Genomic DNA, 18,643 nt, shown 5'->3' with positions numbered 1-18,643 from the left:
TCTTTGAACAGATTGTAGAAGTTCTGCATGTTCGGCCTTTTTGGTACAGGACAAGCCCATGAAACCAAGACCCATGCTAACAGATCACTCTTGGGAGAGGCTTTCTTTTTGAGTCACCTCTTTCTCTCTCCTCAGGCATGCATTGCAGATGTGTGCTCTAGTTTTAAGGCCTATCGTCTTAAAAATTACTCTCAGAGGGTTTAATTTTAGCAGTTCTCTCTAGAAACATGGGCAGCCAGATTGGCTTGAGGAACAACATATTACTGATCATAATAAATAAGCTGAGTTGAAGGCTTATTTGTAAATGGTATGTTTTTAATGATTGTGTGGTTTCAAAGCAGGGAAATGTATTGTTAAGGAAGGATATAAAACTGAACTTTGCTGGTTTTAGTTGCAGGGTTGTTCTTATTCAGGTTTCAGAAAACAATATTATTGAAAATACTGTATCTGTTTTTTCTGCATAAATTTTGTGGGATATAGTGTCATGTCTTCCAACATGCAGAGTACAGCATTACAATTGCCTTCAGGGGGATTTTTACAAAAAAAGTTAGAGAGTTCCTAACTATGAAACCTCTAGATTATTCCTTGTCCAAGAACATACTGAATGTGTATTAGTCAAGTATGATAATAAAACACAGATTATCCTTGGCCTTCATGGTAATACACTGAGTTGAGAGGCTAGCCTTTGTTTCCACTGGCAATACACTGCATACCTTCCCCTGCATTAGACAACTAAGTAGTAAATTTGTTTGGAAGAGATAATAAGTAAAATGATAAATTTTGGCTTGAATTTAGAATTAGTGCTATTCAATTAATCAGATTACGGGAACATGCCATTGCTGAGGGGGAAATATATGAAGCCAACAAACCATTGTGCTATTTAAGTGACAGCTTTTGAGGCAAGAACCTTAAAAAAAAAAAAAAAAGATTGGAGTGACGCTGAGGCTGTGAGAATTATATGTGGCTTAGTACACTCATTTTTCTAGCTTAGTTCAGTCTTGGTTGGCTCGTGGTTCCTACTTGCTGCTGATTTAGAAAAGAAGATGGCCAATCGTTTCCATCAGCAAGGTAAATAAAAAGAACTTTAGAGACACAGAAAAAACTCCATTATGCTTTTCCAGTACTTTTGTAGGGATCCCAGGATGATAAATAAGTTTATGCAACAGACTGGGAAAATTATGATCCACTTCACTTAATAGCCCTTTTTAAAAACATGCCATAGAAACAAGGGCTGATATGAAAGATTTAACCAGAAGAGAGCTGCTGTTTCTTAAATCAGTCTGTCTGTCATGGCCGCTAACTTCTTTCTTTCTTTCTTTCTTTCTTTCTTTCTTTCTTTCTTTCTTTCTTTCTTTCTTTCTTTCTTTCTTTCTTTCTTTCTTTCTTTCTTTCTTTCTTTCTTTCTTTCTTTCTTTCTTTCTTTCTGGAACTACATAACCACAGAGTTCCTGTTTACTGTATTTCTTAAGGATAAAGTTTGCAATGGTAAAAGACACCTAAGACCATTAGGCACGCAGACTACAGATCTAAAGGAAGTCTGTTTACCAAAGATTCCAGGAAAAATATTGACTGGGCAGTAAAAATACTTTCCTTGATCACTCAGGCTCATATTTTAAACCTGAAATTACAGGAACTTTTTTCTTTTAGGAATTTATTTTTAGCTTCTGTATTTTTTTTCTTTTTCTTTTTTTTTCTCACCTTTTAAAACATGGCACATTTCCATTGATTTTGCAAACCAGAGTGTTTGGGGATGAGGCTTCTAAAGTGTTTTTATCACTGTTTTCCAATAGTTTTTTTTCTAGTCATTAGGAAATAAAGGAGAGAGTAAATTACCTTTCTTTAGGCACTCTCCCAATAGAGACAGAGATCAAAGTATTATGGTGTATTTTAAAAAAAATGTTCTGTGCTGTACTCCTGCTTCAAGGTATATATTTATACCAAATAGTTGGTGATGAGATCCATGTGGGGCATTTCTTTATATCTGCCGCTTAACCTATCTGATTTTGGATATCCACATTTAAAGAATGAGCTGCCTCCCACCCTGGAGATACACCGCTATGAAATTCCAATTGTAATGGATCTATGGAGAGTAGCACAACTAATAGGAAAGTGTATCTGTGCTTATTGTACATTTTCTTTTCTTCAAAAAATAAGATTCATGCATCCTGGTCACCCTGGAAACAAATGGAACATCCTGGTGGAAACTGACATTTAAGGAAAGGGACGCTGGAAAATACTTTGTAGTACAGGCAGTCCCTGACTTACGCAGATCCGACTTATGTCGGATCCGCACTTACGAACGGGGCTTTTCTCGCCCCGGAGCTCACGGGCGGCGGGTCGCCACCCGTGTCCTCCAGGGCGAGAAAAGCTTCTCCCTGTCTCCCTGGTCTGCTGGGGGGGTCCAGCAAAGCCGCTGGACCCCCCCAGCAGACCAGGGACACCCGAGCAAAGCCGCCGCCGTTTGCTTCCGGGCAAACGAGCAAAGCCTCCCAGGCGGCGGCTTTGCTCTGGTGTCCCTGGTCTGCTGGGCGGGGGTCCAGCGGCTTTGCTGGACCCCCCCCCAGCAGACCAGGGGGACAGGAGCAAAGCCTTGGAGCACGCCCGCAGCGGGCGTGCTCCGTGGCTTTGCTCCCCATCTCCCTGGTCTGACCAGCAGACCAGGCAGATGGGGAGCAAAGCCTCGGAGCACGCCAGCAGTGGGACAGCTGCGGCGCGCCTGGACTGTCCCGCTGCCCTCGTGCTCTGCGGCTTTGCTCCGCGTCTCCCAGGTCAGCAGACCAGGGAGACGGAGCAAAGCCGTGGAGGACTTGGGCGGTCCCGCCACCCCCGTCTCCCTGGTCTGCTGGAGGGGGGTGCAGCTAGTGCCCCCCCCAGCAGACCAGGCTTTTCTTGCCTACCCCTGGGGTAGAGCAGCTGGGGGCTGCCGGGTTGGTCCCGCAGCGCCACTCCGGACCAACCCGGCAGCACCCCAGCTGCTCTGCCCCAGGCGTCCTGATTCAGCCGCTGCTGGTCAGTTTCAGCAGCGGCTGAATCAGGACGCCTGGGGCAGAGCAGCTGGGGTGCTGCTGGGTTGCTCCAGTAGCGCCGAGGAGCCGCGCTACTGGAGCACCCCAGCAGCACCCCAGCTGCTCTGCCCCAGGCGTCCCCAAGTCAGCTGCTGCTGAAACTGACCAGCGGCTGACTATAGGAAGCCCGAGGCAGAGTTGCTCTGCCCCAGGCTTCCTGGAATCAGCCGCTGATCAATTTCAGCAGCAGCTGACTTGGGGACGCCTGGGTTTCTTAAGTTGAATCTGTATGTAAGTCAGAACTGGCGTCCAGATTCAGCCGCGGTTGAAACTGATCAGTTTCAGCAGCGGCTGACGCCAGTTCCGACTTACATACAGATTCAAATTAAGAACAAACCTACAGTCCCTATCTTGTACGTAACCCGGGGACTGCCTGTACAAGTGCTGAAAGCCATGAATAAAACTGTAAACCCTGCGTATAATGGAAACCAGTTTAAGCCAGGAAGTGTGGTAGCACCTCTAATTCCAGAACCTCTGTCTAAGAATGTGTTTTTTGTCATGAGGTGGAATTTACCATGCTTTGCACTTCAAGAAACGGTGGGGCTTTTCCTTCAAAGTAAGTACTCTGTAATTCAGGAAAGTAGATTTGAATGGTCTTGTCTGTGTAAAATGTATCTTCCAGAGCTGGGATATTCCTATGCTGCCAGTGACCAATGGGTCTGATTCTGCCCCCAAGCGGCAAGCAGGCTGAAGTGTTCATGGTAAAAGATCTGTGAATCTCATCCCTCGAAGGATGGACTTGATGAGGTAAACGTAGATACGCTTTACTATTATTCTAATTTCCCAGAAGGGAAATTAGGACACAGAGAGTAAGGGTGAAATCCTGGGCCAACTGAAGTCAAAGCAACATTTCATACTTTAGTAGGGCCAAGATTTCACCATAAATGACTTGTCCAAAGTCATATAGGAAGTATGTGGCACAGATGGGGACAGAATCCAATCTTTTATGTTCCAGTCCAGAGCCCTAAAAACAACTCCATCCTTCCTTTCTCACGTGTACAATCGTGTGAGAAATTTTTGCATATTTAACAACCTTGCCTGCCTTCTTTCTACTAATCAATATACAGTACATTAAGACAATTTTGAACACTCCAAACCTTGGATCATCTTCATATAGCTGTAATTAAAAAAAAATACTACAAAAATGTTCTTTCCCAATGGGAATTCCCCATTTCAATGCACAAGGCCCAGGGTGCACAATATTCTCTCTTGGAACAGTGTCACTTTTAAGGGCCTTATCTTGCAACCTACAAGGCTAAACATGGAAGATTTATACTGTTGGAAAGGGGGTATTCTCATGTGAGATACAAAACTCCAGCTGTGGAAAGTCCAGAGAGAAAGAATCTTAATTTTTGGATGTGTAGGGAAGCTATTCAAAGTACATTTTTAGAGTGTTGTTGTAGCCATTTTGGTCCCAGGATATTTGAAAGACGAGGTGGGTGAGTTAATATCTTTTATTGAACTAAATTCTATTGGGGAAAGAGACAAGCGATTGAGCTTACAAAGAGCTCTCCTTCAGGTCAAGTCAGGTCAGAGCTCTGTGTAAGTTTAAAAGCTTTTCTCTTGCACCTACAGACCTTGGCACAATAAAAGATATTACTTCACCCTCATCGTCATTTTTAGACTTTTAATAGTTACTGCTGAGTCCCATATCAGGTGGACTCATAGTCTACTACCGCACATGGCTTTTTAAGCAAATGAATACACACAAAAAAAGGCCCAAATAAAACACTCAAAAACATTTGTAAGATAGCTTCCCTCTTGCATAATGTATTGTATACAGCATATACAGAATACATGCTCGAAGGTGTGAAGGTGAATCTGAAATAAAGGTTTGTTTTCCTGGTGTGAGTTTTCGATGATTGTTACTTACAAGTGGTAAATCTTATAGCATTTCAAATGAATCTTTGTATTACGCCACACCACACCATTATGCATTTTGTATAGAGCTGGGTGATCTACTTGCCATGCCATTCAATAACAACAATGGTTTTTTTCATTTCCTGGATTACCTGTTAATAGATTTCAATTCAAATGAAATCTCAATTCCTGTGGCTCCCCTTGGCTGGAAATGGTGAACTGGAGCCATTGGGAGCTACGAGGCTCTGTGGCTATGGATCCTTTAGGTAAACGAAGTGGTGTAGGCCCGCTAGCGGCTTTCCCAAAGTGGGCCTATGGCCCACTTTGACAAACACTGCCATATCACTAAAGACTGTGGGTATGTCTACACTACCCCGCTAGTTCGAACTAGCTGGGTAATGTATGCATACCGAACGTGCAAATGAAGCCCGGGATTTGAATTTCCCGGGCTTCATTTGCATAAGCGGGGAGCCGCCATTTTTAAATCCCCGCTGGTTCGAACTAGCTCGAGGTGTACCGGTAGTTCGGAATAGGAATCCTAGTCCGAACTACCTAGTTCGTGCCCCGTGTAGCCGTGCTACACGGGGTTCGAACCAGCGGGGATTTAAAAATGGCGGCTCCCCGCTTATGCAAATGAAGCCCGGGAAATTCAAATCCTGGGCTTCATTTGCACGTTCGGTATGCATACATTACCCAGCTAGTTCGAACTAGCGGGGTAGTGTAGACATACCCTGTCAAAGGGAGCAGAATGGAAGTTGCATGATCTGCCTTGATAGTGCCATGTCTTCAATTTTGAATGATTTTGAAATCTTTTAATATCTGTGTTTTCTTTGGAATAATATTAATACATATACTGATCTTAATAAATTGTATTTCAAGGTGTGATATTAATTATTGCTTCACTTCAGTATAGAGAAAACATGAACTATGAAGAGAAAATGGAATACACAATGAAGAAAAAATCAGATGAAAACATGTATGTAGGGTGTTATTGCCACACCTCTTTCAATCATTATGAAATTTTCTACATCAATAGACTCTGCATTTTTCCTCCAAATTTCTTAATTTTTAGAGACGCAGTTCTACCCTCTCCCAGTGTTAGTGTTAAATATTATTAAGGTTCATAGGTAGTTCACTTTAATGCCCTAAAGATTGTACCACCAATGCAGTAAATATGTTTGTGTATGGAGGCATAGCATGCTTATGTGAGGTCATAAACAAATTCATGTTGCGTATCACAAACGTTTTAGAAAGAACCCAAAACCCAAACTCACATCTTAAAACCTCAGTCAGCTATGTTGAAATTCATATTCAGGTTCATCAACCCATATATAAGTTAAGCTGCTTGTTTTTTTCCCATCCCTTATACCTTGTTTTAACCAGAGATCTTATGGGATCTTGTCTTCCTAGCTCTCTGCAAAACACTTAACACATTGGGCTGCTCTATTATACTCAATATGGGCTTTCCTTTGGTGAACTGGCTGCTTTAGACTGTACTGCAGATACATTTTGGTCACAGAAATTTGCTAAGAGGCCCAGAGAAGTTCATCCTAGAGCAAATGTGATCTTGTAATAGCATGCAGCTGGCATAGCCTCCATGCTGTCAGAAGAATGAGGCTGTGGTTACTGAAAAGAGGATTACATGCCTATTGTAAGTATAGTGTAGGTTGGGTGTTACCTGCCTCCATTCTCTCCTATTGGTCTGACTCCTTGGCCTAACTATATCTTCCATGATGTGCTGCACTCTCCCTTGTAACAGAGCTGTCTGGTGCATTGTGGGAGTTTTCTGACTGTGATACATTATGGAACATATACTCCAAGTAGGGTGCCAGACCCTCAGGAAGGAATGGCACCAAACTACAATTTCCATGATGTATTATGATATCTCATTTTTATAAACTCTGAATTTTTCAGGTTTTCATTAATTTTCCGTTAAACAAACTTATTTTCAGTTTCCCCTGTAAATTTAAGTTGAAAATATTTGACAATAGAAAATGTGCAGAGAAATTTTTAAATTTCAATAAAATTCTGTAAATAATTTTGCAAAAATTCCATGAAATTTTGTAGTGTATTTTTTTATAGTTACATTAAGGAGTTTTACTTTTAAGGAATTAGTTGTTAAACATGTAGGCTACGTCTAGACTGGCCACATAAGACGGAATAGGCATGCAAAGCAGGCAAGTCAGAATAGGAAAATGCGCGGGGGATTTAAATATCCCCCGCGGGATTTAAATAAACATGGCCGCCGCTTTTTTTCCAGCTTGGGGAAAAGCCAGAAAAGAGCGTCTAGACTGGCGCGATCCTCCGGAATAAAGCCCTATTCCAGAGGATCTCTTATTCCTACTTTCCTACTTGAAAGTAGGAATAAGAGATCCTCCGGGAAAGGGCTTTATTCCGGAGGATCGCGCCAGTCTAGACGCTCTTTTCCGGCTTTTCCCCAAGCCGGAAAAAAAGCGGCGGCCATGTTTATTTAAATCCCACGGGGGATATTTAAATCCCCCGCGCATTTCCCTATTCCAAAGTTCTAAATTAGCATGGCTATTCCGAAGAAGGGGCCAGTGTAGACACAGCCTTAGAGTTTTAAAATTTTCGAGAGATCAAGAGGACTATGTAGGGATCAACCTATCTTATATCAGGAACTCTCAGTTCCTAATTCTGTGCTACCTATCCAAAAGAGGTAAAATATTGAATGTGATAGCTTTTAAAGATCTATATTTCAGTTTATTTGTAGAGCAGTTTATGGTGTTCATCTAAAACCCACTGGAGACATTGGAAGTTTTTTCAATGCCTCCAATGGGCTTTGGATCAAGCCCTACAAAAGCAACACTTCTAAAGGATGGTGCCAATAAACCTTTGCTTTCCAATCTGCAATTCAGATAGCTCTGCTGCATATTTTGCACACCCTTTAGGCAGGAATCAAACAGAGACTATGCGGTAGATATTTGCATTGCAAACTGAGTGAAGACTTGTGCCAGAGTTAGACATAAAAGTTGATTATTTTGATTTTAGCTCCTGGGACCAAATATTTCTCTCTGATATGCATACACAGCCCCATTTGACTTTATTATTGGCATTGTTTAATATAATGCTGCTAATGAGCCCAGTGCTACCAAAGCTAGTCAGAAGGGAGGGAGGGTATGTGGATGTGACAGGCAGAATTTTGTTTATGAATTTACTAGATTGAATTGTGTTTCTAAACTGTGATTAAAAATGTTGCTAATGTACGGCCCAATCCTCATGGGTAATGAGTCTCCTGAAGAGTTTTGAGTGCCTGCCACTTACATTTACATAATTGGAGTTGAGGCCCTTATGAATTGGGCCCTTAGATAAGATTCATAAAAGCATTAGTTCCAGCAACTGAAGAAAATATAGCTTGGCGTATGCAAGATTACTGAGGCTCTATTCTAGTATGCCAAACATAGCAAAATAAAGCAGAGGGAGTTTCAGACACTCAGCCAGATTGTCATATAGGCTTTTCTTGTCAGGGAGCTTGTGTTTATTGAGCAGCAAATTTTCCTGGTGTGGGTGGGTAAGGGGGCGGGGGAAGAGAAATGGCAGACTGGAGGGCACCAGGTAAAGGTTTATAGGAGCCATGTAGAAAGACCTTGTTGGTTTTTCAGCTTTCTGACTCTGCTAGGGTTCTGAAGTTGGAAAAGTAGGAAAAACTCTGATTATCAAATGTAATATTCACACACAATTTTTGTGGTGCAGTCTGATCTTTGGCAGTATACAGGCTTTCAGTGTTCCTTAATAAATTACCTCTTCTTGTAGCAATTAACCCCCTTCTATGAGGATTCAGTGTTTACTTGGGACTGTGCCAGTGCTAACAGTTATGGTTTAACATTCTTTTTAATGAGTTGCAATTACGATTGAGAGTGGGAGCAACATAAAATATTAACACTTAAGCATCTTTTACTCTCCTTTGAACATGAGATTGTCTCTAATATCAGTGACTTTTCATTCTTACAGCCCTGTTGTTTGTTTAGAATTCCACTGGACCCATGAAAATGTTGCATTTAAGTGGTTTCTGTTAATATATTGTATGGAACCACTTCCCTCAGACTTTGACAGACGTTAATAAATCAAGTGTATTTTGTTCTTTACACTGTTTAATAGTATTGCCATTAGAATAAAAGTTTCCACATTTTTAAGGAAGGTAAAGTGACTTTGATAATAACAACCAGTGTGTTTAAATTTTTCTCCTACTGTGCTACCCATTAAAGAAAATAACTCAGAATATAGCAGCCATATTTGTGGGATGAATCCCAAAATTGCAGATTGTGTCACAGCAGTGCAAAGTGGAATGGATAGTAGATTAGAGATAGGCTAAAACTCTGTATCCAAACATCCACAGACATCACTCAGATTCAGTTGTGGATTTGGATCCAAGTTTTGTAATCAGATCTCATCTTATAAAGGAGCAAACCAAAATCCTGGATCTGGTTATCCTCCAAACTTTGGATCTGGGTTTGAATGGATAGAGTGTATGATGCTTGTGCTTTTCTTTGTCCCTCCACAATGCAGAGGCTACCCTTGATCTCAATACAAATCCCACCTGGCCTCTTAGGGTGTGTCTATATTGCATCATAGGTAAAAATAAGATACCCAATTTGAGCTATGCAAATTGCATATCTTCTTTCAATCTTATTTTGAAATTTGGTGCTGTTTACACAGGTGGAAAATAGCTCAAAGAATCTTTTTCAAGCTCATCTTTTTAAGAATTGAGGAATAAGTGGACCTCCTCCCCACCAGAACAAAAACAAACAAAAAACCCTGTGTAAGATAGGACTATTCCTACAAAAATATTTCTCAGATTTCCATGAAGCACCAGCAATTCTTCAGAGTGTTTACATATGTGCTTAAGTACATCCCTGCAATACAAACCACTTAAGCATGTGGTTAGCTTTGATGACAATACAGTGCTAAAGTGCTGCGCTGTGTTAAAGTGCTCTAACCCAAATGATCCTGTATGGTATATACTTCACGCCCTGCAGTCATGGTACAATTTCTACAGAAATTGTGATAGTAAGAGGAAAAGTCAATTCTTTTCTGAAATTGATAAGGCAAATATAGTTGAAAGGAATATAAATATAGACAAATGATACAGGTATAACTCTTTGCAGTTGGGGTATACCTTCTATCTCTATTTCATGCTAATAAAAATGGTATCCTATTTCCTGTGAGTTCTCATTTAAAGATGATGTTGCATCCATGGCAAATCTGTTATTTCACAACCTCCAGCTCAATAAATCTGCTGTTGCCAGCAGAAGCAACCATTTGAATGATTTTATATTCTTTTTTTAAAGGCTCTGTGTTCAGTACTATTATTTCTCTAGCTGCAGGTTAAGACAACATACTTGGTGGTTTTTCCTGTCAGTAAGAGATGCCATGCCTGTCCTATTACTCCCTGTGTAGTCACTGCAGCTCAAATGGAAGGAGGAAAAGGAAAATATCATAAGGAAAGAGGGGTGAGGAATCATACCCAGAGGAAGGAGATCCAGTGAGAACATCTAGAGAGAAAAGTCCAGCAGCTACTCACATTTAGGCAGTCAGTTGTGTAATTCTTACAACCACATTCATCTTTAAGAATAATCTAGCAAATAAGTAGGTCTAAGAGCTAAACGGTAGTTGCTTTTCATATTGTGTCTACTTTAATCTTCAAGTATGCAATGATAATTACTTTTGCCCCATGCCTATTTAAAAAAAACATCCAAACGTATCTGGAACCCATTGTAATCCACTGTGGTATTAGCAAGAAAAAAAATGGATGCAATTCCACAGAACAGGAATATGGTGAATCTAGATTTTTTTTAGCAAAATAGATTAGTATTTTTGATTGTGTACTTCTGTAAGTTGAAACATGTTCAGCTAGGTAAGGCTCTGTTCTGGCCTAAATCTAAGTGCTTAATTTTATGCGTTAGGACAACTCACTTACATTAAACTAAGCACGTGCACAAGTGTTTGCAGGACTAAAGCCTCAATGATATTTGCAGTTAGTGTGCACATTACGTTCTCATAAGCCAAAGCAATATATATGTAAACAAATAATTGTTTTATTCAATAAAGTAAAGAGGACAAGGAATTTGATCCTGCAGATAAGGCACAAGCCAGGAGAAGTGTCTTCTGTCGCTGGCTGTGCCATGGCCTTGGTGAGTTATGTGGGCTAACCACATAACCAATCAGTGCTTCTGTTTCCCCATGTGTAAAATGGGGTCAATAATTGAGAGTGGTTTTGAATTTTCTATCTAAACTGTTTTTCAACAGAAATTTGGGTATTCAATGAAACAAAGTTTCTCATGGAATGTTTGATTTCTGGGGAAAATTTTGGTTTTTTGTCATTTGTTGACAAACCAACACCCAAACACCAAAACATTTTGATTTAGACTCCCCCTTTAGGGATGGATTAAGGGTATTTGACTTTTGTGGGCCAGACTCCAGTGATGAAACCTGACCAGGGACTCTCATGTTACAACCACTCTCCTTTGTCATGAGGGGAGATCATGTAACATGTAGTGTGATCAGGTACAAAGCCTTTAGATCATGCCTTTAGCTCTGGAGGTTCTCTCTTTCATCCTCTATATCAGTCAGGGTTATGGTCATCACATGTAGGACATATGTGATGACCATAACCCTGACTGATATGGACTGACTGCTAAATACTGACTCAGTATGATTCAAACGAGACACCTCAAACTGCTGAAGGCCCAAGATTTGCAAAATCCATGTTATATCAGAGAGTTGTATTTAGTTAGCCATTTTTTAGCTAAAAGTAAGTGATTAATTTCTTCTATGTTAAAAAAAACCTACGAAACCTCCAAATTATATGCATAGGTCCTGATCCAAACTCCATTACAATTAACAGAAAGACTCTTTTTGATATTGGGGCATTGGATCATTAGTATATTCAGCTGTAACTATAATAACTATCACCTTTTTCTTTCCTCCCTCACACCTCCACTGAGTTCTTCGCCCATTATTTGCACCTTGTCCTTATACAGAGGGTATATTATTTAAGGGAAAGGATTGTTATTTGTTTTATGTTCAGTGCCCAGAATCACGGGGCCTGATTCTCATTGGGTGCTATGTTAGTAGCAATAGTTCTTCATTGTACAAGTTATTTTATACCATAAACAGCAAAAAAAGAGAATGTCACATATTCAAAACAAAGGAATATGAAAAATATGGGACATTAATATGAATCTGCCATCTCATTCTGCAGTCATCTAGCTAGCTTGTTTATAGAGTGATCCTTCTAGACCAGGGGTGTCCAAACTTTTTTCAAAGAGGGCCAGATTTGATGAAGTGAACATGCGTGAGGGCCAACCATTTTGCCTGACATTCTTTGAACCATTAAAATTAAACACAAATTAACTATTTTATGCAAAGTTTATTGCAAACGGCATACTTTTCATTTCGTCACATGGATGACAAATCTAAACAGGTGTTAAATCACTCTGCCTTTCATATCTGAAGGCCAGATAAAAAAAAATCCAGGAAGCTGAAATATATGTCAGGAACATTGTAAAGTACATTACATATTATTGGTAATAGAGGTTGTCTGTCAACTTTTAAGTTCAAAAAGTATGAACAGGAACATAACACCAAGTATACATGTTGTGTCCAAATATATTTATAACTGATTTAGACCAACTGACATTAACTGAGATTTTACAATGTATTCATCTCAATACATATGGATTCGTTGGGGGCCATAAAAGATAGATATTGCCAAATTACCTGTGGGGCCGTATTAAACTGGAACACGGGCCGCAATTGGCCCGCGGGCTGGACTTTGGACATGCCTGTTCTAGACGGACTTCTTTGTGTTAGTTTCATTGTTGGGTTTTAGAATAAAGCTGTCCTCTTAGGAACTTGTCCCAGCACCTAGGAATGATAATCAAGAGCTTGCTTAGTTGTGTCAGGAATATACACACCTACTGAGTGCAATGGTCTTGATTCAGCAAACCACTCAAACTCATGTTTTGATTTTATGCATGTGCTTACAGCCTATTAAAACTGACCACACGTTTAAATGCTGAGCAGAATGGGTGTGTCTACACAGCAAAGTTATTTTGGAATAACAGCTGTTATCATATATATAGAAGCCCAGTGTCTGAGTCTGTAATGCCGAAATGCTGGCTCTTCCCTCTGGGGGGCACTGTTGCCTGAAATGCTAGCTGTTCCCTCTGGGGGGCACTGTTGCTGAAATGCTGGCTGTTCCCCCTGGGTGGCCCGTGCTGCATGGGGAGTACGGGGCCCAAACGGCCACTTGCGCCACTTGCTCCCCTGCGGCGGCCCGGCTGAGTGGCGCAGAAGTCAGCCAAGTGCCACACGGGAGGGGAAGAGGGGCGGGGCAGCGACGTACATGGCCAGAGGGCGGGGCCTGGCCATGTACGTCACCGCCCCACCCCCCCTTCGCCTCCCGCCATGGCGTTTGGCTGACTTCTGCACCGCTCAGCCGGGCCGCCACGGGGGAGCCCAAATGAACACTTGCTCCCCCACAGTGGCCCGGCTGAGCGGTGGTGGAGGTGCGGGGCGGTGATGTGCGGCATGATAGCGGCTTCAGGCCCTGCCCCCTGGCCGTGGATGTCACCGCCCCACCCCCCTTTTCCCTCCCACCATGGTGATCGACTGACTTCTGCGCCACTCAGCCAGGCCACCATGGGGGAGCAAGTAGTACAAGCGACCGTTTGGGCTCCATGCTCCCCATGCAGCATGGGGAGCGTGGAGCCCAAAAGGCCATTTGGGCTGTGCGGTCCCCCGAGTGAGAGGCAGGAGGGGGAGGAGAGCTGAGAGAGAGGTGGGGGGGAGGCAGTAGGAGGAGGAGAGAGAAAGAGAGAGGGAGACGGAGCGAGAGTCCGGAGGCTCAGGAGAGAAGACCGATGTGGAGGAGAGACCTGAAAATCCCATCTTATGATGGGCTAATTGGCTAGTTCCAAGGCTAGTTCCAAAATAACTATGCTAGTGTCTACACAGCAATTTTGTTATTTTGAAATAATTTCGAAATAGAGGATGACTTATTCCTACTTCTGTAAGCCTCATTCCACAAAGAATAACGCCTATTCTGAAACAGCTATTTCAAAATAAGGCATGTTTTGATGCTCCACTTATGCTATTTCAACATAGCCCCTCCCCAGGGCCATTCTAAGTTATTCCTCCCCAATGCTTCCTGGGGATCTAACTCGAGGTAGCACGTCTACATTAGGGAAACCTGCCTCAGACTAATTTTGAGGCTTCCCTGCAGTGTAGACATGCTATTTTGAAATAAGTTATTTTGGAATAACTATTCCAGAATAGTTTATTCCAAAATAACTGCAGTGTAGATGTAGCCAATCAAACCTGTTAGTCAAATCAAGGCCTTTGTGCCTTTAGCTGCCACTGAAGTCTATGGGAGTTGAACACATGTGGGATTCATCAGATTCGGACCCTATATCAAAAATATATCATGCAGATATATTATATAGCATTCATAGAGTAAGATAATTAATTAAAGTAACCGAGATAAAGATTAGCTCATCAGTTTCCCACATTTTGCAGGGGAACTGGGGCTATTTTGTGGGAGTAAAGAGTTTGCACTTTTGGTAATAAATATTTTTAAAAGCTCTTTGCATTCCCCAAGATTATTTTATAAATATAGATTTGGGAGTCTGCTACTTCAAGAAAGCTCAGAGAAAAACTCATGTACTGAAAAAAAAACTGTTGAGTATTTTAATGAGGATCTTGCACTTAATTTTTTCTCCCTTGTTCTGTGATTTAGCTTTGTTGTACAATGAGCTTGCTGAAAGGGGAATTGAAGATTTTTTTCCTCACAGACACAATGATGTTTTCTCAGTACGATAACAAGTAGGCAAACAAATACAGAATTCCCCCTCACCTCCTCCAAAAAAGCCCTACACTGACTATATTAATAAAGCAAGGAACAAGAATCAGATGAAATGAAGACGAGGGATGGATTTATAGGCGTTCCTGGGGTATCTTCCTCCAGGAATGTCTAGGGAAATTTCTGACACTTGGTTAAACTCTGGTCCATTCCAAAAGCAAATATTTGCTCTTCAGAAGTATTTTTATGAGCCTAGGGCCACATCTGTCAAAGTTGATTTAGCAATATCCAAGAGGACGTGAACTTCCTCAGAGAGAGGGAATTCACTGGAATTTTCACAGTAAGTCCCCACCAGCCTCTGCCAGTCTCCTCCAGTGTAGCACTGAAAAATACCATATTGAGAAGAAAGGGGGTGATTTGTACTTCTATAAAATCTATCTCTGCTACTTGGAAATACTGCAAACACAGTAATATAGGGGCATTCAGAGTGCTGCAAGAGTGGCTTTTCAGAGATTTTTTCAATCATACTGAAGGTGTGCCAAGGAAAATGCCTGCTATATAACAGTTTGAGATAGATACTTCATACTAGGACATATAGACTTTGTGGACCACATTATTTATTGTGGTCTTCTAGCTTCTGGAAAGTTGCCATGTGATCCTCTGTTGGCCTCAGCTGGGACACCCTGTACACATACAAAATGGGAAATGAGTATCTAGAAGGGTGTATGGCGGAAAGGAATCTAGAGGTTCCTTTCAGTTCTAGCATTCAATGATTCCATGTATGATAATGCCCAGTAAAATGCAATGTGCTGCCAATACAGAAGATGGCACACAGACCTGCGGTGGCTTTCACTAGGAATGCCATGAGATGGCATAGGCTGTGTATATTATGGTTTAACATTTTAAAAATATAAAATGTTCGGTGCTTACATATGGTCGTAAGGTCTGTCTTCATTTTCTGAACATAAACATGGATTTTTTCCCTTTGAACATGTGAAATCATGCAACCATAGCACTTAACGGAATAAACTTTTAAAAACCCTATTGGGGACCGAAGAGCTATGTTGATTATTTTTATGCAGGACGTAAAAATACCAGACATGGATTTTTTTTATCTCCCTGTGAAGGAATCTGTGGCCCAAAGGGCAGGCTATAATATTTTCAAAGAACCTTGGAAAGTGAGAATTATAGGCACTTGAGAGAATTACCCATATTCCTTTAATAAATTCCCCGGAGGGCTGTCTGAAGATGGTGGTGGTTCTTGAGAAGGCTGTAAAGTTGCCAAGGGGACATCAGACCAACACTTACTTTCCCTGCAGCATGCAAGTGGTGGGGTGGGGTGAGATTGCAGCCGTAATGGCACATATTAGGTAATACTCCCCCCATCAGACTGCAGATGTGTGAATTAGTTTAAAACTTTTATTAGGGTTTTTATTAGCCTATGATACAGTCCCAGCCTCTTTGCAGTTGCTAATTTAGCCAATTCCTCACAAGTCATAACAAATTAAGAATACCTAATGCTTAAGCTATTCTACACTTTGGGGGCAAAGTACCAAACAAATAATATTCTGTATCCATGCTCTCCCACCTAGTGATCATGCTTATGAGAACAATGGCATTTCAGATAGGGCGTCTTTACAGTTTTGGAATAGCAATGGAGTTTAACCTTTGGGACTATATAACCTCAAATCCCTGATTGCTCTCTGTTTGGCTTGAAATCCTTCCTTTCTAATGCCTTTGATAACAATCCAATCCTGCTTATTTTGTTTCATGCTAGGTTTTATTTATGTTAATGTAATTGATAACTTTGATATCTGAAGACTTCTCTTTATCCAAATAGCTCATGCAAAGCCGGGGTTGCTTACTGATGTTATCCAACAAATGTACTTGGTCACTAATCAATCAGGCCATCCATAAGATCTAGCGATCTTCATGTCCATCTGTAGTGTCTGTGAATAGACTGTTGATTAGAATGCCCATGCTACCTGTGCTGCTGATGTATGTGATATTAACATGCATTTGATGGCAATTGAACTGAGAGACCCCCAAATGGTACTTAAATGGCAATAACTTCATGTGGAATGATTGCAGGACTGGATGAAAAGGAGACTGAGTATGGAGAACCAAATCTAACTTGCTGGACCCTCCATAAAAACTGGGTAGTGTTCTGCCCTCTGAAATCTAGACATTTTATCTGGACGGCTAGATCTGGATTAAGCTGTCCAACTTTAGGCAGAAAGTTTTAAAATCTTGCTTTATAGTTTTTAGTTTATGCAGTAGAGATGAAATGTGCTTCTAGCCCCCCAATTCCCATTTATACTAATTCCCCTTTTCACTGCCAACGTGGCCTGGCTGCAAATGAGAATTCAGCCCAATGTATGTCATTATGAAAAATAGATGGGGCTTACAATGAAATCTGACTTAATATGTTTTAGGAATAAATTAAAACAGGTCACTTTACACATTTGTTGTCTTTTTAATAACTGTAAATACTGTACAGTGCTACAGAAATGCAGCTGCTCCTGGGTCAATCATGTAGGATCAGGGAAGTTTTGTCCAGGAGAATGAGGCAACTGCTAATTTTTACAAAAAAGAAAATTATCATCTTTGCTCTACAAGGAAAGGTGACAAGACTTTGGATTTCGAGATCTTATCTGAAAACCCTCACCCCATTTTCATACACTATAACTGAAGGGACCCCAATTAATCTACCTGGTAGTTAAATCAGCCCTTGCCAGCATTTGAACCTATGTTTCTAAGAAGCATAAATATTTCAAATGTGAGGCTTTGACTTTTAAGTCAATCTTCCAGTAATACATAACTTTGTATATCTGAGGGTATTCAGTGAGCATGGCTAAGAGATTTAGTTGGCAATAAGCTTTCATGGGCAAAATCCCACTTTCTTGGTTGTAGCTGGGGTTTTGCCCACAAAAGCTTATGCCCAAATCAATCTGTTATCCTTTAAGGTGCCACAGGACTCCTCACTGTTTTTGCGGTTACAGACTAACATGATTACTCCTCTGATACTTGAGCGTGACCATGTTTGCAAATAATCTTTAAATATTGCATATTCAAGTTCTGTTTCACATCTTGGAATGAGTATTTATTTTTACTTCATAATTTTTTTTAAAAAATTACATTTGATATTTGGAAATGTCTGTTCTGACTAAAACCAAAAATGCTCTCCGTCTGCAAACACTAGGGCCGTGTCCAGACTCAGAGGTTTTTTCGGGAAAAGTAGCCTTTTCCCGAAAAAACTTCCCCTGCGTCCAGACTCAAGCCGCGTTCTTTCGAAATTATTTCGAAAGAACGCGGCTTTTCTTTCGATGGCGGTAAACCTCATTTCACGAGGAAGAACGCCTTCTTTTGAACGTTCCTCTTTCGAAAGAAGGCGTTCTTCAATGTAAAGAGGCCGTCTTCGAAAGAGAGCATCCAGACTCGCTGGGTGCTCTCTTTCGAAAAAGCGGATTTTTCTTTCGAAAGATCCGCCTGCAGTCTAGACGCGATCTTTCGAAAGAGGCTCTTTCGAAAGATGCTTTCGAAAGAGCCTCTTTCGAAAGAAGCCTGCAGTCTAGACATAGCCTAGGAGAGATTCTGCTCCCCTTCCTTATTGAAATCAGTGAGGTTATTGACATGACTAAAAGTATGCACATGGTTTTAGGAGTTACATTCAGATTGGGTTATATATCTATCATATGTGTGCATAATGGCAGAGGCTGCATAATTATTCTAATAGCTTCACTTTACGGAATGAATAATTTAGTCAAGGAAAAAAAGAAAAAAAAAAACCAAGCAAGAATGGAACTTCCTGAATGAACAGGACATTGATGTCATTTCTATCAATACAGCTGGAAGGACATTTATCTGGTGATGGAAAACCTGGCTTTTAAAGAAGGTA

General features: G+C 41.1%; 1 long non-coding RNA gene across 1 annotated transcript in view; it reads left to right on the top strand.

The window, feature by feature from the left end:
* The first annotated feature begins 863 nt into the window (after positions 1-863).
* LOC142828025 (uncharacterized) overlaps positions 864-18,643 on the top strand; it is a 33,177-nt gene continuing 15,397 nt past the window's right edge. The window contains exons 1-2 of the long non-coding RNA XR_012902934.1: positions 864-1,068; positions 3,688-3,812. This is a non-coding gene — a long non-coding RNA (uncharacterized LOC142828025). The remainder of the gene's footprint in view (positions 1,069-3,687; positions 3,813-18,643) is intronic.

This window comes from Pelodiscus sinensis, chromosome 3, assembly GCF_049634645.1.
Source record: "Pelodiscus sinensis isolate JC-2024 chromosome 3, ASM4963464v1, whole genome shotgun sequence".
Classification (NCBI taxonomy): Eukaryota; Metazoa; Chordata; order Testudines; family Trionychidae; genus Pelodiscus; species Pelodiscus sinensis.
This window is presented reverse-complemented; position numbering and strand designations above follow the sequence as displayed.